Raw genomic sequence first — 13,710 nt, forward strand, 5'->3', positions numbered from 1 at the left:
CTGCAATCCCCTCATCCCCAATCTGTCCCCCGGGAAAACCCCATATTCATCACTCCAAATCCACCTCAGACCGCATCTCCCTCAGCAAGCACTGGCAACCTCTCCAAGAGGTATAGGTTCTGGGATTCTGCCCTATTAATATCTGAATACATAGCCCTCCCAAGCAGACAGACAGACACACACACTCTCACTCATACACTCTTGAGAAAATGTGTATGGAACTGAAATTTCTTTTAAATCTGAAGACAGCATAGTTGTCTACTACTTTTATATACTACAGTACAATAACATATTCCTCCTTTAAAAAAAAACTTAAAATTTAAATGGAATCAATTTGCCATTTTGAAAGATAATTTTTTAAAAATGAACAACTCTCTACAGTTTTACCTGTAGAAAGGTCAGTATTCTAAACAGCTAGTAAAATGATCCATGTCCAATTACAAGTAAACCACCAACAAAATCAAAATACAAGTTAAAAAAAGTTTACATCAAAATATTCTGGCCCCTTCTCCCTGGCGGTTAGTGCTGAGAGTGCGGAGTGTGTGCTCCGGGCTCGGAACACACATTTATTATTTAAAAATCCAAAAAAAAATCTAAAAAATTTTTTAACCCCCCCCCCCCCAAATTTACAATAAATCCGCGTCTCCCCCGCCGGAGACTTTTATTTTTTTTTCTTCCTCTTTTATAAAATAACCCGGTGAAGCAGCCGAGACCGACCCCCCCCCCCCCCCCCCCCCCCCGGCCCGTGGCCCCGCAGTAGCTCCAAGAAGGAACCAAGAGACCAAGGCCTTCCCGCTGCCCAGACCGACACCGCCACCTTTGGGTTCCTTGCTTCCCAGCCGGCAGCCAACAGCCAGCAGCCAGCAGCAGCAGATCGACCCCGTTCTGCAGCCCTTGAGTAGTTTTCGTTTCAGGTTGATTTTGTCCCTCTGCGCTTGCCCCCGCTCCCCTACCCCTGGCTCCAGCCCCAGGCCCCAGCACTCCCTCTCCTCCTCTCACGGAAAGGTCTCTGCCTGTGGCCCTGCGGGCAACCTTGCGGAGTTGAACCCCAGCGCCCCCAGCTACCCCATGGCCTCGCTCTACGCTCTACGTGGGGGACCTACACCCCGACGTGACCGAGGCGATGCTCTACGAGAAGTTCAGCCCGGCTGGGCCCATCCTCTCCATCCAGGTCTGCAGGGACATGATCACCCGCAGCTCCTTGGGCTACGCGTATGTGAACTTCCAGCAACTGGAGGACGCGGAGCGTGCTTTGGGCACCATGAATTTTAATGTTATAAAGGGCAAGCCAGTACGCATCATGTGGTCTCAGCGTGATCCATCACTTCACAAAAGTGGAGTGGGCGAAAATCTCTCCCATCCAAATCAAAATTACTTCAGCGATTATGGATTTCCTAGAGGGAAAACTGGCCAGCAATAGTGATATTCCAGAACATTTTATCTACAAACGCGTTTTAACTAGAGCTCAGCAAGTATTACGGAGAGAAAATACACATTGTGACCATGTATTTATATTATTTAGACACCTTTCCAGAAACTCAAGAAAAAGCATGGCAACTGTACTGACAGCAATCTACTCTTCCATGAAAAGCAGTGTTGTGCGTTCTGAAACTTGTCTCTTTTCTTCTTCTGCACCCCCGGGAGTCCTTAAAGAAGCTGAACACCAGGGGGAGCTAGTTTCCTTGCTTATACAGTGGCTGGCCCACCTGTTGGGACATTGCCGCCCTCTGATTAACATCTGTATCAGAGACAAATTGGAAAGCAAGTCCAGCTTCTCTTTTCTCAAGGCTCCATATACTTACGTATACTTATAGGATTAACCTTTTAGCGCATAACAAGTCTGAGTTGTCTTTTTTTTTTTTTCCTGGATTGTCTTTAAATTGGTCGTTTCAAGTAAAGATCATAACGTTTAGGCAATGTTCTCTGAACTTTAAATCCCTGTTAGTGGGGCGCCTGGGTGGCTCAGTGTGTTAAGCCGCTGCCTTCTGCTCGGGTCATGATCTCAGGGTCCTAGGATCGAGCCCCGCATCGGGCTCTCTGCTCAGCAGGGAGCCTGCTTCCTCCTCTCTCTCTGCCTGCCTCTCTGCCTGCTTGTGATCTCTCTCTGTCAAATAAATAAATAAAATCTTTAAAAAAATAAATAAATAAATAAATAAATAAATAAATAAATAAATCCCTGTTAGTGAGCCTGATACTTGGGAGCTTTTCAAAATAAGCATACGTGATTATTTCTTATTTCAAATATTTTTGAGAAAGAGTATGGAAATCTAAATGTTATAAATACGTCTAGGAGACTTGAATGGATAACTGGGCCATGGGAACCCTGGCTCGGGCTCTATTTTCTATTTTTTCACCAGGTATTAAGCTGCAGGACAGGCAAAGAAATGTACAAAAGCTACATTTCACAGCAGGGGAGGACAAAACTGGTAACTTTGTTAAAAGGTTTGGAAACACTGTATCCATGAAGGGTGCATTTGTCTTAAAAGAGCACATGATCTTAACTCATTTTTACCACTGGAATAATTCTACTTTTGAGGAGGGAAGTAGTAAGTAGTCTTCGTTTAGCCTGAAACATTATTAAATCAACAAGGTCGGAGCAGAATCTCTTTAATCCCAGGAAATGAAAACTTATAATTAATGTGCCATCATCAGCAGTTTGATCTTTCCTGTCTCTGGCACCTATGAGCCAAAAGCCACTCTGACTACAATGATCCTTTCCTACCAGGACATTCCTTTCCAGAGAGGTGCCCCTGGTGGGCCTGAGCCTTCCAGGATCACTTTTACATAGGGCAGGGGTTAGAAACTGCAGGCCGCAGGCCAAATCCAGCCCACTGCCTGTTTTTCTTTCCAGACCACAAGCTAATAAGGTTTTTTTGTTTGTTTGTTTGTTTGGTAAAACTTTTATGTGGTTGAAAAAAAATAAAAAAAAAATTGTGATAAAAAAAAAAAAAGTGGAGTGGGCAACATAGTCATTAAAAATTTGGACAAATCCGGGGCACCTGGGTGGCTCAGTGGGTTAAAGTCTCTGCCTTCGGCTCAGGTCATGATCTCAGGGTCCTGGGATCGAGCCCCGCATTGGGTTCTCTGCTCTGCGGGGAGCCTGCTTCCCTCTCTCTCTGCCTGCCTCTCTGCCTACTTGTGATCTCTCTCTGTCAAATAAATAAATAAAATCTTTAAAAAAAAATTTGGACAAATCCATTGATAATAAAGCACTGTATGATACATTTTCTGCTTTTGGTAACATCCTTTCATGTAAGGTGGTTTGTGATGAAAATGGCTCCAAAGGTTATAGATTTGTACATTTTGAGACACAGGAAGTAGCTGAAAGAGCTATTGAAAAAATGAATGGGATGCTACTAAAGGATCGAAAAGTATTTGTTGGACGATTTAAGTCTCGTAAAGAACGAGAAGAAGAACTCGGAGCTAGGGCAAAAGAGTTCACCAATGTTTACATCAAGAATTTTGGAGAAGATATGGATGATGAGTGCCTTAAGGATCTCTTTGGCAAGTTTGGACCTGCCTTAAGTGTGAAAGTGGAAAATCCAAAGGCTTTGGATTTGTAAGCTTCAAAAGGCATGAAGATGCACAGAAAGCTGTGGATGAGATGAATGGAAAGGAGCTCAATGGAAAACAAATTTACGTTGGTCGAGCTCAGAAAAAAGTAGAACGGCAGACGGAACTTAAGCACAAATTTGAACAGATGAAGCAAGATAGGATCACCAGATACCAGGGTGTTAACCTTTATGTGAAAAATCTCGATGATGGTATTGATGACGAACGTATCCGGAAAGAGTTTTCTCCTTTTGGTACAATCACTAGTGCAAAGGTTATGATGGAGGGTGGTCGCAGCAAAGGGTTTGGTTTTGTATGTTTCTCCTCCCCAGAAGAAGCCACAAAAACAGTTACAGAAATGAACAGTAGAATTGTGGCCACCAAGCCACTGTATGTAGCTTTAGCTCAGCGCAAAGAAGAGCGCCAGGCTCACCTCACTAACTAGTATATGCAGAGAATGGCAAGTGTAAGAGCTGTGCCCAATCCTGTAATCAACCCCTACCAGCCAGCACCTCCTTCAGGTTACTTCATGGCAGCTATCCCACAGACTCAGAACCGTGCTGCATACTATGCTCCTAGCCAAATTGCTCAACTAAGACCAAGTCCTTGCTGGACTGCTCAGGATGCCAGACCTCATCCATTCCAAAATATGCCTGGTGCTATCTGCCCAGCCGCTCCTAGACCACCATTTAGTACTATAGACCAGCTTCTTCACAGGTTACGGAAGTCATGTCAACATAGCGTGTTGCTAACACATCAACACAGACAATGGGTCCACGTCCCGCAGCTGCCGCTGCCGCAGCTACTCCTGCTGTCCACACCGTTCCGCAGTATAAGTACGCTGCAGGAGTCCGCAATCCTCAGCAACATCTTAATGCACAGCCACAAGTTACCATGCAGCAGCCTGCTGTTCATGTACAAGGTCAGGAGCCTTTGACTGCTTCCATGTTGGCATCTGCCCCTCCTCAAGAGCAAAAGCAAATGTTGGGTGAACGGCTCTTTCCTCTAATTCAAGCCATGCACCCTACTCGTGCTGGTAAAATCACTGGCATGTTGTTGGAGATTGATAATTCAGAACTTCTTCATATGCTTGAGTCTCCAGAGTCTCTCCGTTCTAAAGTTGATGAAGCTGTAGCTGTACTACAAGCCCACCAAGCTAAAGAGGCTGCCCAGAAAGCAGTGAACAGTGCCACTGGCGTTCTGGCTGTTCAACATTGATCAGGGACCACGAAAAGAAACTCGTGCTTCACCAAAGAAAAATATCTAAACATCAAAAAACTTAAACATTATGGAAAAAAAATTGCAAAATATAAAATAAATTTAAAAAAGGAAAGGAAACTTTGAACCTTATGTACCGAGCAAATGCCAGGTCTAGCAAACATAATGCTAGTCCTAGATTACTTATTGATTTAAAAACAACAAAAAACCCCACAAAAAAATAATAAAATATAAAAACAAATTAATGTTTTATAGACCCTGGGAAAAAGAGTTTTCAGCAAAGTACAAAAATCTAAAGCATTCCTTTCTTTAATTTTGTAATTCTTTACTGTGGAATAGCTCAGAATGTCACTCCTGTTTTAAATAACAGAATTGATAACTGAGCATGGAAACGCAATTTGGATTATAAAATTCTTGCTTTAATAAAAATTCCTTAAACAGTGAAAAAAAAATATTCTGGACCTATCAATTAACTCTTTTCTCAGAATAAAAGGAGGAAGTCAGCCTTTTTCAGTTGTCCCAAACAAAACATCTGAGCTCCACTGGACCTTTCTCCTCGGTTCACACTTCTCTCATCAGAAGTCCAGACATCCCCAAGCCCTAGAGGCAGGGAGTAGTGTATTTCTGATACACACATCTGTGTCCAAAGTTCATCTCACGTTCCTGAGGCTACAAATATAAAATGTTGGTAACTGATGAAAAATTAGGAAAGTGAGCATTATGGCAAGGTGACTTTGCTTCAAACAAGGTTAAATGAGAGAGACAAAACAAAGACGTCCTGAGGAGCCTGAAATTACACCTCAGGCTTTGCTCTGGTTGTAGAATGTCCTTTGGCACTAACATCCATGCGAATATTTTACCACCTGCTCAGCCTGCACAAGGCCCAGAGAGGCCAATGAACAGGAAAACACAAAGGGAGTCTTTTTATCTTCTGCCATCCTGAAATCAAATATAGCCTCAAGTCTCCCTAGAAGAATCTAGTAAAACAGACTAGGAAGAGAACAGCACAAGTCCAAGCAATATTTTTGGGAGACATGCAAAAACCCTAGGGCTTTTGTTTCTATGTTAATATCCAGTGTGGTGGGTAAATATATTTTCTGATCTATAAATATGCTTTTGGGTCAGATAACTAGCAGAGGTACAACACGGCCTTTAGAATCAGGAATCCCAGCTCTGCTGCTAACTGACTGGGTGCTGACAGACAAGCAGTTAAGCTCACTGAGCCTCAGTTTCTGCACCCTCTCAGTGGAGGGTAGGAACACTGCCTGCATCAGAGGTTGTGGGAAGATGTGATGGAACCAGGATGAAAATAAACAACCATACCATAGCTTTCTACCCTACTATTATTTTCCAGACCCCCTGTCCAACAACCTCCTAGACATCTCCATTGGATCTTGCCCTTTTCTCAAAATCAACGCCCCTAACACCAAATTCGTCTTTCCCTATCATTAGCCAGGATCTCCACCTAACTCCGATGGCCCTCCTCCCGACACTCCCATTCTCCAAGATGCCTCCCTCCAATGATCAAATTACACCAATGTGTCTATCACTAGTCGGACTACAGTACACATGGTGGTCTCAATCCTTGCTGCTAGCAGGCTCACTGCGAGCAACATTTAGGAAATGAGAGCAGTCAACTGAGTCATAAACATGTTCAAATCCAGCAATTAGACTTCACTGGAATCTGTCCTAAGGAAATGACACAAATTAGAGACAAAGCTGCTTCCCAAGATGCTTAGAGCAGTATTATTCAGATCAGAGAAAAAAAGAGAGAGAGAAAGGAAGGAAACAATTCAGCCATCCAAGAAATGTTAAGCTAACTTACAGCACAGTTTCAACAAATGTTTGTAGTTAATAAAAATGAGAGGAAAATGCAAATAATAAAATAACTTTAAATGGAAACATTTAAAATTGTAAATGAGGGGCTCCTGGGTGGCTCAGCTGGTCAAAGCCTCTGCCTTCAGTTCAGGTCATGATCACTGGGTCCTGAGATCCAGCCCCGCATTGGGCTCTCTGCTCAGCAGGGAGCCTGCCTCCCTCTCTCTCTCTGCCTGCCTCTCTGCCCACCTGTGATCTCTCTCTGTCAAATAAATAAATAATTTTTTTAAGATTTTATCTATTTATTTGACAGAGAGAGATCACAATAGGCAGAGAGGCAGGCAGAGAGGCAGGCAGAGAGAGGAAGGGACGCAAGCTCCCCGCTGAGCAGAGAGCCCTATACGGGGCTCAATCCCAGGACCTGAGATCATGACCTGAGCCAAAGGCAGCGGCCCAACCCACTGAGCCACCCAGGCGCCCCAATAAATAAAATCTTTTAAAAAAAATTGTAAGTGAACTTGTCCCTACCTAAAGTAACAAATGCTTAAAAGGCAATAGACTAAAACGGTCCATTTTACTCCATCAATATATAGAGAGCATTTGTGAGAGACTCCACTCCACTCTGGTTCCAAATATTAGGACCAAGCCCCAATGTCACTCGATTTGCCTTGACTGAGGCCTCTTCTCCCAGATCTCTTCTGCTTCAGACTGATCACTCCTCACCTGGCTTCAACACACTTGTTTCATTACTTCACTGAGACAATCACTAGTTCCCACTGCCTTGGCCCTTTGAAATCCCACCCTTCTTCTCCATTCACGGAGTGTCTTCTTTCAGACCCTTGTCATCTGTCTCTTCTTTCTCTGCCAGCAGGGTCACCCCTACCATCACCACCCACCCCCAATCCATTTTCCTGGCCCTGCTGACAGCCAGGCAGCTCTCAATTCTTATGATTTGACTTCCTAAGAGGTCTTCAAGAGGGCCCTCTCACCTGCAAAGTAAGATGGGAGCTTCCAACTCAGACAAACAACACCTTTTGTGATCTGGCCCCCAAACTGCCTCAGCTTCTGCCAGTCAGGCTGCCACTCCTCTCCCCCAGTCCAACTCACTGTCCTGTCCCTACCCCTGGCCTACATAGCACTCCAGTCACATATCTGACACTGTGAACACCCTCAGGGCAAGAATTCTACCACTCTTTCTCATGACCAACGTTACCCTGGGACTCCCTTACTGGACAGGAGGAAGGAGCAGGCTGGTGTACCTCACCTTTCTACATCATTGCCATGTGTATTTCCACTACCAGCTTCCATCTCCCCTTGCTTGGAACTGCCTTCCTGCTGCGCTTCCCAAACGCTAACCTTGCTCTGTCCCGTATGCAGCCACTAGCCACATACAGCTACTGAACCCTTAAAATACAGCTAGTGTAAAATGAGACGTGCTAAAGTGTCCAACACACAATGGATTTCAAAGGCTTGATATGAAAAACAGAACACAAAAAAATAATGTTTTATATTGGTTACCTGTTGATATAATACAGACTAGAGTTGTGGGATTCAATAAAATGCATTATTAAAATTAATGTCACCTCTTTCTTTTTACTTTCTTAAATGTGGCTACTAAAAATTTTGAAGTTACCATGTGGCTCAGTAGTCTAGACACCCTTCAAGGGACCAGCATGAGGAAAACCTTCCTCAAAAGGCCCTTCTGTTTGTGCCACTCCTCATGATCTTTTCTGACCCTTTGGAATCCTAAAATGGAGTCCAACATAGAAGGCACTATCTAATTACATACCATATTATATGCTTCCTGGTACATCATTTTTCTTGCTACATCAATACCATTTATAGATGGGGATTTGTAGTAGGGACTCAACCTTTAATTAAACATGGCATCTTTGCTGGAATAAGATAGCAATACACAGAATTTTTTTGGTTTGTTTTGTTTTGTTGACTCATTTACTCTCCCATTGATGATTTCAACAAGGCAGGGAGAACTGGAAGTCAGGGGACTTAATGGTTCTTTGGTCTACCTGTAATTAACACAATGCATATATGCCATTTGCATATAGATCCACGGGTTGGCCCCTTGCAAGGTCTATCTGGTCCTCAGTCTCCGCCCTTGTAAAATAAGGTTAACGGTATCAGGCCAATCTACAATACCTAGTCAGATTAAAGTAGCTAAACAAGTTCTAACTGGAATGAGAACTACTCTCCTTTCCACAGTTCGTTGGGTGTCTCGTAGTTGTGTTGTCTTTAACACAGAATAATTTTTAGAAAGAGAGAACAAATTTACAGCAACTATCCAAATACCAGGGATGGTGTGGGAAAGTACCTATCAAAATACTTTTCCTAGTCTGTTCATGATGGAGGGCCAGTAATAGGAGAGGAAACTATTACATGCCTGCTGCAAGCTGAAGTCATTTATACATTATACTCACAACAAATTTTACAAAGTAGACATGACCATACCCATCTGACAGAGTAAAGAAACTGAGGTTCAAAGACAGGCTAAGTAACCAGCCAAAGTGATGTTGCCAATGACTGGAAATCCAGGTCAGTGGTATCATCTTTGTAAAAAAAGAACATCTTTATTATTGCTTGAAGACAAAATATGTGAAAATCAAGAGTATTACAAGAAATATGCAAATAAAAATACAACAATAATGTCTATTCATTTCCTTCAGTAGTTTTCTTACTCTTGGCTAATTCTTGTCTTTCAGGTCAAGAGGCCATTTTTTTTCTAAGTAGACTTTTTCTTTAAGTAGCAAACAAATAGGGTATATGATGTGCTAGGAACTAGTCCATGAATGTACTGTATTTCTTTAACATCTTTAAACCACAGTTGTTGGCCAGAGTTTACGTGAGACATTATCACTAGAAGTCTTCAGACACATTTGCAAAAATGTAGTCCCTATGGGTAAGACTGCAGCCAGAAAGGACACTGGGTCATTCCACAAACAAATGCATCCACAAAAAACAGCCTCATATCAAAGAACCTGCCTGTGTTACAAACTGAGGTCATCATGAGCTCAATGAAGTGAAAAAAGAAAGTTCCTCAAAATAAAATACTGCACCTTAAAGTGAAACCACAATTACACAGTCTCGGAAATGAACTACTTTCTCAGTCTGGTAACATGTACTGTGCATCTCTAAGAAGCCAAACGCATCTAGGTTTAATTGATTCCGCCTTTACAAAATGGAGCCAACATAATCCTGCAGACTTGGACAGAACAAAAGTTCAAATTCTCTACTACAGAAACAGTCCCAGAGTATCAAATCTGTTCCTTTATCAAGTGTCCCTACAGTAGTATTTATCAGTCACTAGAAGAACTCTGCACAATGCAACCTGTGTGAGCATGAGATTTTACTACAGGGAGGAGACAGGTCCATTTACCAAGGACACCACATTTCACTTTCACAACTCTTGAAAACTAATCTCTCGTAATAGTAAGTAATTAATTTACATTTATTCCAAACTGAATGAGATAGTGTAAACCTCAAGGAATCTGAGATTGTAAATAACCTCACTTGGGAACCAGGTGTGTGTGTGTGTGTGTGTGTGTGTGTCCTCTGAGGTACTTCACAGGGTATAAATAGAAATAATTAGCAACTTTTAATCTCATGAACAAGATCTTTATTTAAAATTCTCACATATAAAATGAATTCTTTTATGTCATATTTCCTCAAGTGTGTTTTTTCCCTCATTTTAAGAATAAAAAAGACATCCAGAGGAAACAAGGTGTCCTTTTCTCAGCCTCCAGAAACACTAGGGACAGCACAGGTCTTAAACAAAAGTTAAGACTAAGTAGGGAAGAAAATGGAAAACAGAACACAGCCTAGCAAAGCAGCCAGAGATCACATGCAGCAGGTGACAGGAAGCCTTGGGGACACTTCACAGCCACCAGGATGAGCTTCATCCCAGGTCCCTGCAGGCCTCCTGGGCTCCACAGAACCTCCACCCAGCAGTCCATAAAAACGAAAGGCGGCAAAGAACTCTCACTGTCATCCTGGCAAGAAAGCAGCAGCAGCCTCCTTGAACCCAGGAAAGCCACCCCTCCCTCCACAAACAGGAGGAGCCCCCTTCACACCAACCACACAAGCAAGCCCAAGCGGCCAGACCCAAAATAAAAATAAAAATAAAAATAAGAGGAGCGCGGGAAGATAGATGACAGCTCAATTGAATTTATCCTGGGAGCGCTGGGAGGCTCCGTCTCTCTGAAGACTCCGACTCAAAAGTAAAAATAAAATTTAAGGGGAGGGAGCCCACAGAAGAGAGGACAGTTCCGTTAAGTCTGGGCTGGGAACACTTGGGAGACTCTACTTCGGGGGTCAGAGTCAGAAATAAAAATTAAAAAACGAGAGGGGGAGGTGTCAGTTTATTTTGTGTGTGAGTGTGTGCGCGTGTGTGTCTGTGTAGCACCTGGAGTGCAGGATTTGCCAGGGAGGGGAAAGTGGCGGCTCCGCCGGCCTTGAGGTGACCTGGCTCAAACCCGGGGTGAGTTTAAGCTCTGGGCGACAGGGCAGAGTCCGAGGGCCAGACTGCCCGCTGTCGGGAACAATGCTGGGCCCCGGAAAGGAGGGTCTCACACCACCCCCCGCGCGCCCAGCCCTGCCGTTGGCATCCCAGCCCTCACCCTCCCCTGGCCCACGTCAGGGCAGGAACGCCGGAATCCGGGGTCCCAGAGCGGGCCTCACCCAGCAGCGCCCACAGGTGCTTCAGGCGCGTCAGCCCGTCCTTCTCGAGGTCCAGCACTTTCTGGGTGGACTTCTTCGCAACCCCTTGGCTCCTTCCAGAGAACATCCCGCCGCGGCTGGAAACCGCCCGCTGGCGGGGCAGGGGCGCCTGCTCCTTGCGAATAACCGCAGAGGGTCCGGGTCACTGTCTCGAGGACCCCTCACCAACCGCCCGCTGCGGCCGTTGCCTGCGCCGCAGCCGCTGCAGCCGCCTCAGCGGAGGCTCTAGGGAGGAGGGGCGGGGCGGGTACTGCGAAATCCAGGGGCAAAAAGGCGGTGTCCACGCGGAATCCACGCGGAATCCCCGCTGCGGGAGATGCCAGTCAGCCCTTCCGACGCCGCACGAGCGCAGCCCACTTGGACCTTCCAACCGATGGCGCTCGTTCGCGGGCGGGGTCTGAGCTCCTTCATTCCTCCTCCCCCGGCTGCAGGTGGCAAGGCCTCTCGGGAAATGTAGTTCTTTAGGGGGCGAGGTGCGGGGACTTACCTTTCCAGAGTCCCCAAGCGGCTGGACAGCCCCCGCCTGCCCCCTCCAGGAAGAGGCCCAGAGCTCCCAATCCTTCACTCCTTGCTGTGGGCCACCAGCCAATTTTCCTCTAGTGCAACGTGAACCACAAGAACATCTCAGTAAGAAAAAGTCAAGGCTTTAAAATGCAAACTCTTTTTCTTTTTGACTTCTAGATTCACACAAAGGAGGGAGTCCGAGTCCCTTTGACCAAACTAAAATCAGAGCTCCAGCTTCACAAGAACATCAGTGGCTTTGGCAGCAGGAAGAGCATCCCTAGACTCTGCGTGAGGAGTCCAGCGGGTACACTTGGTTCCTGGGATCCAGCTTCACTGGGGTATGAGGTAGCCTTGCCTAGCTAGAGGGCTCCTCGGGCTCTTTTCTCCTGCTTTGTAGGAAGTGCACCCACCTGCTCTGTGGTATGCAAGGTCCCACAGCAATCCAGTAGCAGAGCCAGAAATAGAACCTGAGGGACCTAACTCTCAGGCTGGTATGCTTTTGCAGATTAGGTGCCTGAAACCTGGAGCAAAACTTTGAAAAGGAAAATGGCCTGGAGATTTCTTACAAGAGATCTATAGGATTATTTACTGGCCTCTCGATCCTCTGACGCTCCAAATGTAGACATTTGAGCGAGTACTTAAGCTGGCTCTTTAAAATCATGGGTTTTCCGTCCACTTGGAGCACCATTTTTCTCATTCAAGGGAACCTGTAACTTGGGGAGAAACCCAAGAGATGTGACATAGCTTTGTATTCCCATAATTAGCATAATATTTGACCTCCAGAAGCACTTGCGAAAAGTTTATTACAGAAAATGGAATAAGAGCTAGTTCTATCTATGCTATTTTGACAACTCTAAAAATAGAAAGGCTCTAACAACTAGAAGAAATGTGTTTGCACGCCTGGATGATAGAAATGTCCATATCCGAATCCAAGGAACATGGGATTGTGACTATTTCTTAGAAAAAGGAAATCATCTTCAATGATCTGGGTGGTCCCTAAATCTAATGACTGTCTTCTATTTATAAGAGACAGAAGAGGAGAAGACACAGAGAAGGCCGTGTAAAAAATGGAGGCAGAGATTGGAGTCATGTAGCCATAAGCCAAGTGATCCCTGGAGCCACTAGAAGCTAGAAGAAACAAGGAAGGATTCTGTCAGGGGGTTGTCCAGAGGGAGAACCAACACCTTGATTTTAGACTTCTGAACTTAAGAAATCAGAAAATAAATGTCTTATTTTAAGCCACCTCGTTTGTGGTACTTTGTTGTAGCAGCCCTGGAAAATGAATACCACCAGATGCTGGAGACAACCCAGTGTGACTGTCTAGCAAGATCAGAATGACTGATATTGATTATAAGACCTTGAATAAATAAACATTCAAGAATCCATAATGATACTCAAAAGAATGATTTGTGATGTCCTAGGTGGGTGTTTCCAGTAGAAAACATAGTGTGTACTTTTGATGATTTGGGGCAGAGTTGGTTTTTTGTTTCTTTGCTTTTGTTTTTGTTTTTAGCTTATTTATTTGAAAGAGTGAGAGAAGGGGGAGGGGTGAGTAGAAGCAGAGGGATAGGGGCAGAGGGAGAAGGAGAAGCAGTCTCCCTGCTGATCAGGGAGCCCCATCTTGTCTCTAGGCTGATTATTATCCAAGGACCCTGGGATCAGGACTTGAGCTGAAGGCACGTGTTTAATGGACTGAGTCACCCAGGCCCCCCTGGGTGGGCATTTATTTAAAAAGAAGAGAATGTGGGAACCCCAGCTGGCTAAGACCCTTTCTCAGTAACAAATGGGGAACCTGATCTGAACTGGGTATGTGTTTTATGATTCTAACCAGGGAAGAGTGCAGGGCTTTAGAGCTTTATAATTCCCCCCATACATCACATACCAGAA

At 44.7% G+C, this 13,710-nt stretch overlaps 1 pseudogene; it reads left to right on the top strand.

The window, feature by feature from the left end:
* Nucleotides 1–1,053: 1,053 nt before the first annotated feature.
* On the top strand, nucleotides 1,054–4,843 carry LOC125109526 (polyadenylate-binding protein 1-like; annotated as a pseudogene).
* The last annotated feature ends 8,867 nt before the right edge of the window (nucleotides 4,844–13,710 follow it).

This window comes from Lutra lutra, chromosome 9, assembly GCF_902655055.1.
Source record: "Lutra lutra chromosome 9, mLutLut1.2, whole genome shotgun sequence".
Taxonomy (NCBI): Eukaryota; Metazoa; Chordata; class Mammalia; order Carnivora; family Mustelidae; genus Lutra; species Lutra lutra.